Below are 13,315 nucleotides of genomic sequence, written 5' to 3' on the forward strand. Positions count from 1 at the left end.
CCCTGGCTCTACTTGAGATGCACCTGTGGATGCCCGACAAGGTCCGGTTAGCCCTACCAACTGTGACCTCGCATTGTCGGCCCATGTTCATCATGTTCATCTGAAACAGATAAACCCCAAAATAAACATAGATAGCCAAGAGATAAACTCTAGATACATATGGGTAAACAAGAAATAAGCCACAAATAAACAACAGGTGAAATAATAGCAACAGGGGGTCAGAGCACCAGCAGAGCACTAGGACTCTACTCATCTACTTATTAACAAACATGAAAGTTCACAAAATATAAGGCATGCCATCACACCACTTATGGCGCAAGAACCCCAAAGATAAACTTAATCCCGAGGGGAAACCCCAATGCCCTTGAGCTTTTCCCAAACACTACAAGGAAGCTGGTAACTTTAGGGGAACCCTCTCAATGGAACCTCCACTTTCAGGAGCCCTTCACTAACCATGGGGGACTACCCCTCCTCTGTGGGAATCCTCTTTTCCCTGCAACTCACGGCTCCCAGGCCTGGAGGGTGGCCCTCATCATCTGCATCAGGCTGCTCTCTCACCTGCAGTGGGCTTCAGGGATGTCGCTGTCCCCTGGAACAGGGCTCCACTATGCAGGGCTTCTGGGGCCTCTGGCTCGGCCCTGTCTGCTGGCTCAATAGCCCGATAACTATCTGGCTCCCTGGAGTCAGCCTTTTGCTATGGGTCGGAGGCCTGGGTTGTCTCATGCAGCAGCAGGCTCGGTACACTCCTGGAACCTCCGTGTAGAGCCTCCTGCACTGATCTCCCAGTCTCATTCTGGGGGTTGAGGACCTGAGCCGCCCAAGCACTCCAAAGGTCTACTCCATGCATCATGTTTCTGGCCTCACACCAGAGGTTGCAGACCGGAGCTGCTTCATCCAGCTCCAAGGGTCTGGACACTGTGTGCCGTGCTGCATGCCGAGAGCCTAGCTTCTGGAGCTGTCCGCCATTCCCTGCTGGTGGAAGACTTCAGGGGTGTTTTTGGGCTACTGCCTTGCCCTGCTGAGCAGCTCTCCTCAGCTCTTTTAAGCCCCGCTCTTCTCTCTTCTCTGTCCCAGATGCATCTCCCTCATGCTGGACACACAGCTCCTTTTATATGCTCCAGGGCTCCGCCCCTGAAGTCTTCTGGACCTGAGTGTTGCAGTCTTCAATCCGGTCCAGGGGAGGGGGGAACTCCTCTCCTCTTCCCCTCAGGAAAGGGGCATGACTTAACTCCTCTTGCTGCCTCCTGATTGGTGGATGGGCTCCACCAATCAAAACAGCAAGATTTCAAGCCTGGGACTGAACCCAAGCTCTGAAAAACAAGTCTGCTACAACATGATGTAAACCACCTGTAAAAGTAAATTTGTAGTTACGTATGCTGCCAATGCAAGGGGTTAAGATAACGTGCGCAGAAGAGCTCTCAAATGGAATTTTCCACAAGTGTGCTCGACCCATGCCCCTTGTACGACCCGGAAGGCTGTCAATCAGGCTGACCTACTTTTCAGCCTGGCGCATGCCTGGTAACAACCGAGAGCTCAGTGTCACGCATGCCCAGTTCATTAAAAACATGATGTCATTTGACTAGAAATTTCTGTAGAGACAGCGTTGTAATTGGCTACCAAATTGACATAAAAGCTTAGTGGGCCCCTCCCTGGGGGGGAGATCCGTTTGACTGAGGACAGAGGCTGATCTCAGTTACTGTCCCTCAGTGAGGCTCCTCGGCCTATAGGTCTCCTCCCGCGTAGGCCCTCGCTACGTCTTCACCTTTGATCGTATACATACATACTGCTCTGATTTTCCGGCTTTCGAACTGTTTTGGCTCCAACTCCGACCTCGACTTCTGATTACCACCACGGCTTCAATTTACTAGACAGCTCTCGACTTCGGCTCTGATTAACGACCACGGCTCGGCTCTTCCTTTCTTACCTCATCTACACCTCCGCTGCTTCACATTCCGGCTCTCGACCTCGGCTTCATTTATCGACTACTCGTTGTCCTTTGGATTGGTGTCACGACTCCGGCCTCGTTACAGTTTTGTTCCGTAGTGTGTTCACCCATTCATAAGCTGTCAACCAGCTCTGGGACTAGCCAGCAGGCAGCCGCTCCTAGCCCTCTGGGGTTAGATAGCAAGGGCTTGCTGGTGAACCTTGTGAGCCGACAGATCCCTTTGTTTTGTTCGTTCTGTTTAACTGTAACTGAAGACTTCTGTGCCTACGCTTCATAAGTGTAAGTTAAATAAATCTAGTTTGTTTTTGATACCAAACGCTTCTGTGCCTCAGAGCTCCATGCCAAAGATCCCACCTGTTTCGTACCAAGCCACTGCCCGGCCCACCGTGACCTTGGGGCATTTAATCCCGACACCACCCAAAACATTTTTTCACATCTTTTGTAAGATAATTTTGTGGCTTATTTCCCATTTTATAGTTGCCTGAATATGTGGCCGGGTTATTATTTAAGACGCAATTAACTGGTTAATCACTTCTTAAGGGTAGGAACAGTAACCAGTTGTCAGTAGCCCGATTATCATTCAAGCTCACAGCACTCTCCAAACAGCACTAGTTGTGTGAGTAGTCTGAAATAGTCTGGGGTATATTCATGTGAGGCTAATTAATTTACATTAACATATGGATCAGTGGCAAAGTTCTTTAATCTCATCCTTATTGGCTTGCCGGTATTTTCACAAATTATGTATTATGTCTATTTAAAAAGTGATTATTTTTGTAGAATATGTTTTTATAGAGGTGCCTTTGATGTGACCAAAATTACTTTTCTTCTATTAAGATATCCATTTTAAGAACAATATAAATATGTTGGTATTCATAAACTCTAGATTTAGTAGTCTTTGAATTTTATAACAAAAAAAAAGGATCTATGCCTTTTTATCTTTCAATTAAGACAGTTGTCTTTCAGAACGAAGTTTTTCATGTACCTAACCTTCCATGATACAGCATTTGGATTTGTTTTTTATAGCATCTCAGTAGAAACATTTGAAATAGAATGGTCTTATACAGGGCTTTCATCTCTTTTTTTAGACAGATATTACTGCTTATCCTTTTTTTCTAAAGCAGTTTACTTGAACTTGGTGGTTCTCAACCTATTTAGACCCGAGGCACCCCTCATTGGACTTGATGCAGCCCTCTATAACTTTTGTGACTTGAGGAGCACCCAAATTTAAAAGCTAACATATATTACTGCACTTCCTTCCTCCTAGAGGGGCTGGACAGTGGGGGTGGGTGGGGGTTTCAAACAGGCAGGGGCAAACCTGATCCTGCACTTATCTCTTTATGCCTCACTTGATCCTCCAAAAGATGTTGTGGCACTGCATTGCAGAACCACTGCTCTCACCTCTAATGCATACAGTACCCAAACCCAAGCTTTGTGAGCAGACCTGAAAGCTGAACAAGGTGGGAAGCAACTTGAAGGTAATCTGCTTTAGGAATTATCCAAAGGAACAAAATAAAAGAAGTGTGAAGTGAGTTTTGTTGAAACACCCCTCCGTTTTCATCATTTGTTTCTAGCCCTCTTACTTTCCCATTTCTGTAGACTGGATCCTACTCAAAGTGCTCCATTTACTGCACCCACATAAGTTTCCTATACACTGTGGCCCTTGATCCAGCAAAACTCTGAAGCATGTGCTTAATTTTAAGCATGAGGCATTTCCACTGCCTGCACAAGAGCTAGTTTGGGTGGTGGCTGCACAGTCCTGATGCTGATGAGGACTTGCTCCATGGAAATCACGCATGCGAGTTGGTACACTTACACCCCAGGCTGGGTGTTTCAAGGTTCCCACTGTCATTCACCAGAAGGGAGAACATTTCTAAAAAATCTAAAATATCTAAAAGTAGACGAATCCCACTTTCACTGCTTTTAGCTGCTGCAGCTGACGTGGGGACCTCCCGGCAGACGGACATCATGACACCGCATGCCAAAGTAACTGACACCTCTCTCAGCTAATTAGCAGCTCAAAATCCATTTCTGGCAGAAGACATAATAAGTCTACATGCCAAGTAACACTACTATTAACAGTGTCCTCAAGCTTTGGGTCATGGTCAAGAGTTAGCAAGAACCACTGTCATGTACTGTCAAAATATTTCTCTGCTCCTTCTAATGTTCTTCCCCTGTCTTTACTCAACTCAACATACCAATAGATGTGACAGTTGTTTATAAATAGTATCACAGAATATTTCAGAGGTTGTAGCTAATATTTCATTAAAAATGCAACCTACTGCCACTCATCATCAAGGCACGGTGTCCTTAAATGCCAAGATTATGCTGGCAGATAAATTATTTTGACATCTCCAGTGTAAATGTGAGTCTATAAGATCCATAACTCAAAGTTGAAAGAGCTGTACTACCTCCAGTTACCTTACCTGAGTGGGAATAAGCAATTCAGAACCTTAAAAATGCTGTAATATTTTCTACTTCTAACTGAAAGTTAGATGCGATCTCATCAGAACACCGCTAGGGGAATAAACCACAAAATTATGAGATGGCTTCTAACTCTAAGTAGTACTGATTTATTTTTTAATCATATAATTATTCTTTAAAAGATGCTTAGGCTAGAGTATATCAAAATGTTCATATTTATATATTTATGCAGTATGCTGCTAATTAACTCTTCTTTGGCTACTGATTAATTGGACTGTGAATAGGCTGAAGCACACTGCCAGATACAGTAAGAGTAATCCAGCGTGCCTACTGGCTGGCCAACAATTTGTGATATCGCTACCAGCAATTCATTCTACTCAACAAAGCATGCACCAACTACATGCACAAACTGTGCTTCTCATCACTGGCTAATTTTCAAATTAGCATTCTTGCTGGTATTTTAACATCCCAGTGCTCACAGTTATTGCAATGCACCAAGCATACCTATTTCTAACAGGAATCAATCCAGCTTCCTAAGTGTAAATGAACAGTTCGTTTGACTGTCAGTCTCACCAATATAGTAATCCAAAATCATAATCATCAGCTTTGCAGAACTAGCAATAGCACAAGTTCAACGTGTAGTGGCATACGGTGCTTGCTGCATTAACACTTATTTTTTATATTCTCCGGCCCCAAAAGGGTACCAGAAATTTCAAAATTTATATTTTACTAATAACGTACTTGATCTAAAACAATCCTAAAATGTTTTATGGTTCTGATATGACTTACAAGAACCATATTCAAATTCCCCTTTAAAAAGACATATTTATGATTCTGTTTTCAATACAGGATATAAAGGGATTTGTCAAAAACAGTTGCAATTGCAGTGATGCAGAAAAACTGCAGTGCTATTTGCTGAGCTAGCTCAATGACCAAGTTACAGATATAGCTATGCTTTTTCCACTGCATTGGCTCTGACAGGCTCAAACTTTCCTCTGTGTGCCCCCACCCCCTACCACCACCTTGTGTGTTTTTCCATTGTGATGCTACTTTTATTATTTTCAATCTGAAAAAGTGAGAACCCAAAATGTGAGCTTTTTAACCTCATTAACAAATCTATAATGCTGCCCCAGCAGAACAAAAGTGCTAAAGTTTTTTTTTTTAAATCTTTGTAAATTATAGAGCCAGAGTAGACCATCTGATAAAGATTTAGATCACCATACACAGCTGGCATCTGTGTTTCAATCTGCGCAATCCTGAAGGAAATATTTCAGCATATTTTATTGTAGAATCACAAGAACTGAAAGATCCAGCTAAATCATGAATTAAAGCCACTTGCCACCACCACAGCATACTGTATATATTTTTTCAAGTGATTAAACTGAAGAAAATACTAAATTAAAGCCTTAAAAATGCAACAAATCTATTCTCTAGGTCTCTATACCCTACACATTAACCTGTATTTTGAGTATTATTGAAATGTCTTGGAATAATCTCCCATCCACAGACCTTGATGAGTGATTTTGGATTAATATATTGGTGAGACTTTGAGTGACTTAGCTATTTTATGAATATATTTTTCCTTTGTTAGTTGAGAGAAGCTACATCCTCTTAGGGCCTGTTTCTGCAGTGGCTTTGTACATCAGACTGCCATCTCCCACCTATGTTAGACAGACAAAATTTGGCCCTTACCTCTTTGATTTATAATTTGATTTTTTTTTTAATCACATCACACCACAGAAAACGCTGATTGAAGTCTGTGTACTATGAATAATCTATGGCATTTCACTATGTGAAATACATGCAGGATCCAATTAACCAGGCCCTACTCAGGCAAAACCTCCATCATTGATTGTGATAACTATCAACTCATTTGTACTTAGAGAGAAAGGCTGCCACATCGTCAAATTTTGAATCTGTTAACTGCTTACAGTCCATCCTAATTTTTGACCAGAGCCCAAATTTTGACCCCAATTAATGATATATTTACTATGCACTCCGTGGTGCAGTGAAAAGATGTGTGTGTGACCTAGCTTTTATCAAACTAATTTGGATACACATTATTTTGGAGTAGTTGTTAGGTATGTGGGACTGGACCGAAGAATGAAGTCTAATAACTTTTGTTTTAGCGCCCATGAGAGAACATTTAAGACCAGACCTGAAACTCATTGAAATCCATTGACGTCTGGGCCTGAGTCAAAGGCAAGGAAAAATGCTAGGAACACACATCACTTCACTAGGAAGCAAGTGAAAATGCATTTTTATACAGCTGTGTGCAACACATATAATGCTGTACCTGGAGTATGTGTGTTCATTCCTGCTCAGTACCATTAGCCTGTAGTCTGGAAACATTCGTGTAATCTCTACCAAAAACATGGACAAGTGTGTATGGTCTCCCACATACATGTTGGTAAGCTACCATGGAACACAGCTACTTACTACACTATGGGAATGTACAGACATTTTGAGGACTTAGGGCGAGGTTAGATTGGGTTAAAAATGACTACCCAGTCTAAGGTAAGTAGGGATGCACATAGAGATGCACCAATACATTGGTCTGATATCAGATTGGCACTGATATAAAGAAAATTGTCTGTATCGGAAATCAGGCTGATGTGGCTGATAATTTGGCCAATAAATGCCCTGTGCATGCACGCAGCTGCAGCACAGCACATAGGTGGTGAGGAGCACAGCTTAGCAGCTTGGATATTTGCATGCAGCTGGTAAGTCTGTTGTGGTGGAAGGGGAGTGGGAGGGCAGATCAAGGCCCCAATGGTGAGGGAGGGAGTAGGGCTGGGGCAGGCACAGCGACGGCCTAGGTGGGGCATGGAAGAGAGCCATAGCTCTTCCAGGGGGCGTGGGGAAGGGGGTTGGCTCCTGCTGCTGAGCGCACCCCTGGTAGGGCACGGGGGGGGTGCAGGCCCCAGATCTGCATGGGGAATAGCAGGACAGGCTGCAGCTGCGGGTTGGAGCCAGGGCTGCACCAGGCTCTTCCAGGGGTGTGTGGGAGGGGGTTGGGTCAGGGCTGTGCTTGGGCTGGGTGACAACAGCCCTGGGAGGGAACCATGGCAGGGCTGCAGCAAATTTTAGGGTGGCTGCAGCTCCCCTACAGTGCCCTCCCAGTGCCAGTGCCACTTCCACACACCCCGAGTGCAGCCTGGCTCAGCTTCCACCAGGAAGAGACCAGGGCTGCCCTGGCCCTAGCCTACAGTTGCAGCCCATCCCACCCTGCCCTGCACAGATCCGGGGACACACACCCCCATGCCTTCCTGGGGTGCACACAGTGGTGGGAGCCGCCCCCCCTCCCCATGCCCTCTGGATGAACCACAGCTCAGTCCTGCATCTCACCTCACTGCACCCCAGCTGGGCAGCACCTGCACCAGCCCTTGCTCCACTTCCTTCCTCACCACAGGGGCCTTGATCTTCCCCTTTCCTCCTTCCTCCCCTTCCACCACAACTGACTTACCAGCTGTGAATAGGTCTTCAAGCTGCTGGGCTGTGTATCAGAAATCAGATTGGTATTGGCCAATATGCCTCCTTAAAAATTGGCTATTGGTATCAGCCCCCAAAATCTTTATCAGTGCACCCCTAGACATGGAGGAGGGCTTGGGAGAAATGGGGGACACATCAGGGTTCACAGTGGGGCTTGAGGACTTGGGAGGAGTACAAGGAGTCTATGGGGAGGGGCTTGGGGGGGATCAGGAGCAAGAGGGATCCATGGAAGGTTGGTGGAATCCAAGCAAGTTTGGCAGGATTGTGGGGGTTAGTGGGGTATTTGGGAGGCTTGGTGGTGGAAGCAAGGTGTGCAGAGTGGGTGGGGGGATCAGGGGCTAGCAAGGTGTGTGGAGGGGTTTTATAGGGTCCAGGAGAGTTTGGCAAGATTAGGAGGGGCAAGCAGGATCTGCAGGGAGGGGCTGGGGGACCCACTTAACCCCCTGAAACCACTGAAATTCTCCTGATCCCTCAAAATACTCCTGGGGCCAGTTTCACTGGTGTTCACTGGTCCCAGGAGCCTCATTTAAGTAAACTGGGGTGGAGGGAGGGGTGGGCAGATTGATGGGGATTGATGGCTCTGTGGGGGGCTTGATGGGATTGGAGTGCCTCTCTTGACCCCTTGGGATATGGAGCTAGTTTTACCCCTGGCCCTCCCACCCCTAGAGGTACAACACTCTTGGTGAACCAACCCCCCTTATCCTGCTCACCCCAACTTACTTCCATAAGCACCCAGTACCAGTGATGGCCAGTAAAACTGACACCAAGACTGGCTTGTAAGATAAGGGGATCTGGCAGAGTTGGATGGTGGGGGGGATGGTTGGTTCGTGGGGGGCAGTTATCCATCTGTAGGTTGGAGAAGGGGCCAGGAAGCTAATAATAACCCAGTGCGGGGGGAGGTAGGAAAAGTGCAGCTCCACGACTGGGGCAAGATGCTGGGTTTTTCCCAGTCCCAGGGCTGCACTGAGAACTGTACAGAAGTTCAGTTAGATCAGTATCACTACGCCACATATAAATTAGACTGCGTCAGAGGTACAGTTAACTTAGATTGGGTGGGCCATTTTTAGATTGATCTAACCTTCCTAAACTGCTGTACAGTTTGCACTTAGCTCAACCTAACTAGGGTTCTAAGTGAAAGGTCTGCACCTCAATGAAGTAAGGGTGCAGACAGAAGTGCAGCTCCCCACTGTAACTGAGAACATTTTGCAGAAAGTGTTCTGACTTGCAATGATCCCTCAGACCAAACAGAAGTTCACTGTTGGTTCCAGGGAGAAGGGGAAACTAGCTGCTGGCTGAAGTTTGCAACCAGTTTCCCCTAGCACAGCTCCTCTTCCCTGTGAAGCTGCAAAGTTTTCAGAATGGGAGGGGGGAAAGGGAGCAGTAGGAGTTCATTCTCTAGGGGCTCCTCAGCCAGCGCTGGAGGGTGTGGTGGGTGAATTGGAGACCTCCACTACTTCAGGAAGGTTCCAATACACCCAATCCCACCCTCCAGCAGGGGCTGAAACCCTCCCAAACTGAGCTCCTTCCCTTTCCACCCAGCCATTCTGAAAACAGCTCGAGGCTGGCAGGCAGCACAGGCAGAAGTTACAGAAGATGCTCTGTTTTGAAATATCTTCATCTGATCCCACATGTAATCACTATACACTGTTTTCTGTGGCCAGATAAAGTGAAAATTGTCACTACTGTCTATGCCCCTAGTTAGATCAGATGCCCATTTTTAATGTAATCTAACTTCCCCCTCACCTCTCCAAATGTCTGTACCTAGTCTACTACCTCAGCACTATTATGGAGTATTTCTATTTTCTGCATAAAGTAAATCCAAAGCAGTGATTTTAACAGAGGCTAAATGTAACCTAGGTATACCCAAGGGTGTGCCCTGTTCTTAATTGGATGGGATAGGTGGGCAGGCAACAGTGCTGTGAGAAGGATGCTGTGAATCAGGTACTGATTCCTCTATTTTTTATAGAGCCACACCACACAAAGTGTTCTTAACTACATACAGAATTTATTTAACATATAAAGAATATTATATACATATATTCCAAAGCAATAGATAATATTAGAAAAAAAATAACCACTACACACTCATACACACACTAACTATATTTGGGAATGGGGTTGCGCGGACCATGCTTTGAGAGAGGCCACCTTACCCAGGACCCTGAGATCCTTAAGGTTAGCTATTAGGCCCACAGGGCGATTCCATGCGGGCCTCCACCAGGTAAGTACCAGATTCCAAATATAATACTCAACAAATTAAACAATAAGAAAAATGGACTCCAATAGAAAATAACAACCTTAAAATTATTTACCAGCTAAAATATAACAACTTACACAGTATAACCAGTTTACAAAATATTAGGTGCAGCTCCCCATTTTGTAGAGCACACTTTCACCCAGTTCTCTGAAAGGCAGGGGTCGGGGGGGGTCCCTTTTTTTTGTCCCCTTCCCTGAAAAGCCCCTATTACCTGAACTCATGGTTCTCCTGAGCGGGCATGCAGTAGGCTTGTTTCCGTCCCCCCCACCCCCATGTGGACCCAGCTGCTACTCTGGCATGCCGCAGGGGGTTCCTTCTTCGTAGGCCAGGGTCCAGCCCTGAGCACCTCCAAGGCTCCGCCTTCTGTCAAGGCAAGGGGTGGGGTTCAGCATGCCTTTTCTGGGCCTAGGCTCAGTGTCCCTGTAGGAGGAAAGGGACAGGTGATGCTCCAAGAGTGCCTTAGGGCAGGTGCACCTTGACGAGGCCCAAGCTTTCTTTCACCACTCCCAGGGCCAAGGCTTCATGCACCAGGGTGTGCACCATGTGGGGCTTGAGCAGGCTCTCCCCTGCTTCCAGGGCCAAGGCTCTATGCACCAGGGTGTGCACCTTGTGGGGCCTAAGCAGGCTTTCCCTGCTCCCAGGGCTGAGGTTCTGGTGGTAGCTTCTCCAACGGCATCTTCAAGAGCCTAGGAATATCACTCAGTGGGGCAGCTCTCCCCAACTTTTCTCAGGTCCACTCTTCTTTTCGTTCCTCACCATTCTGGTCTCCCAGCTGAACGTGCTGTTCTTTTACAGCCATCTGGAGCTCTGCCCTGGATCGCAAAAGGTTCGATCAGACTGAGGGGTGGCGAAAACCTCACCAGGACACCTCCTCCCAGGAGCTCTGCCCCTGGATCATACACACACCAATCAGCAGAAGTGGGGGGAACCCTCTCCTGATTGGTGGAAGAAAATCCACCAATGGATCAGTGTCCTGCTCAAGCCAGCAAGCTGCGTGCAAGCCATGATGCGGCCAGGATGACCGCTACATATAGCATTAACTAGACTGAACTGGGGAAAGAGGATGCAACTCCAGCTGAAAATATTAAGAGCATGTTAATCCAAATTCCATTAAAGATTTTATAATGAAAAAAGTAAGAGGGGAGATTCAGACAATCAGCTAAAAATCCAGTTTTTCAGTCAATTGAAAAGAGGTTCTTAAAGGTTTCTACATGGCACGATCCTTTGGGAGAGAGACCTTATGACCACTTTTTAAAAGGTTCTCAGGATCTGGATTTCATCTTCAGTCTTGAGAAAGGAAATATCTTCAAACAGTAATAAAGAGGAGGCCATAAAAAGTGCCCTGGCATTAAGGTAAAATCAGTTCATACAGTAACTCTCTCTGTATGTGTGTCTGAGAGAGAATGTTTTATTGAGCATTTTCCTTTCTACTATACAAATACTACCACCTTTGACAGCTAGGAAATAAAAGGTTAAAGGGAGTTAGTGTGTAGTGGCATCTAGTGTTTTTTGATCAGATAAGAGGATATATTTTTTTAAAGCTGAATGATATCTATACATGTTGGTAATGATCTAACAACTGCCCAGTTCCTTTAATAGAAGTAGTAGTTTTATATGACACAATAAATGCAGCTATACTATATGCAAAAATGGTCACAACTATTCCTGTACTCAGCTTTCTTTGCAACAAAGCAAAAGACCCAATGAAAATCTTACAGGCTCTGTTGACTGTTCTTTGATTTTAAAAAGTGCTTTGAATATTATACATTCATTAGTCACTTTCTGTACGCCAGTAAATTAACTTACCCCTCACTAACATGCAACAGGTACCAATATTTATATGATTTTTTAAAAATCAGAACTTCAGGCTTGTTTTGTAGAAATACAAGTATTTAACAACAGTTCAGCATAACAGCATCTTTGACCCTGATCTCACATCCTCTGCAGGGACCTATCCCTTTCTCCCAGGTTTACACTCCACAAGATAGCTGCCTAGGAGGCAAGATAAGCCTCTCTGATTTCTCCCAGGTTTGCACAACCCCCAAAATCTGAAACATCTTTCTGTTGATCTAAGTACTTCTACAGGAACTTTTCTAGTCCTTGCAGCTTCCAACTCAAAGTCCCTGGTTTCCATGAGGTCTGGGTGATCTTCAAACTGTTGTGTTATCCCTGAGCCCTTACCATAGAGTTTCCACACCAAGATTTTTTTTTAATGACAATCTGAAAACTTTTTATTGATAACCAAACTTTTTTACTGACATACATTTTACATAATGTAAATGTCAAGGTTCTTTAGGTAAATCTAATGTATTTTATTAGACCAACTCATATAGTTGGAAAAATCCTTCTTTACAAGCTTTTGGGTATAAATACCCTTTGTCAGGCTGAGGAAGTATTTGCAGTTAGTGTGTGCTGTTCCTGGATGGAATGAATAGTTAAGAAGACAGACCACCTTGGTAACCTCTCTCTCATGCCTGGACAAAGGCTAGGTTCAAATTTAAGGGTTTAACACCAACTATAGTAAAAAAGCTTGGTTGTCAGTAAAATGTTTGCAGATTGTCAGTTAAAAAATGCTTAGGTTGGCAATTCTGCTTGACTGTATCAATGGTTTACACAATATTGGCCCACCCCAGATGCCCTACACATATCTCCACCCTGGTACCTTCAGCCACATCCTGCACTTTGTTGCCCCCCTAGCAAATCTCCAACCTTACCCCTGTCATCCCACCATAGCAGGGGCAGCCAAGGAAGGACTACTGTCTCCCTACCCATGACCCAACAGTGTTACAAGTAAGACACTAAAAACAGAAGCAACAGTAGGAGCACATGGATGGGGGGAGAGCTATGGGCTACAAAGCCCAGAGGGAATCTTCATCCAGACACCAGGCAACTCTGTTCTACTCTGTCTGTGCATCAATGCTTGCCTTCAGTCTCATTCCACTGAGCTTCAATCAAGCTCAGGCTTTCCTATTTTTGCATGCATCATCAGGTGCAACATGGCTTATCGCTCTTCCTGAGAGCTGTTGCCTGCTTCCTTGTGTTTGTCTGCCAAGTCTTGATGTAAAACAAATATAGGGGAAGCTGAGTATTGAAACAAAAGGGTAACAGTGTTCTCTCAATAGGGAGGGGGGTGTCTTCTTCACAGGGCCCCACCTCCCCTACACCCTGTCTTCACCACACTTGCTGGGCCAATACCATGT

This window comes from Gavialis gangeticus, unplaced genomic scaffold (genome assembly GCF_001723915.1).
Source record: "Gavialis gangeticus isolate Ggan-Ray unplaced genomic scaffold, GavGan_comp1, whole genome shotgun sequence".
Lineage (NCBI taxonomy): Eukaryota > Metazoa > Chordata > Crocodylia > Gavialidae > Gavialis > Gavialis gangeticus.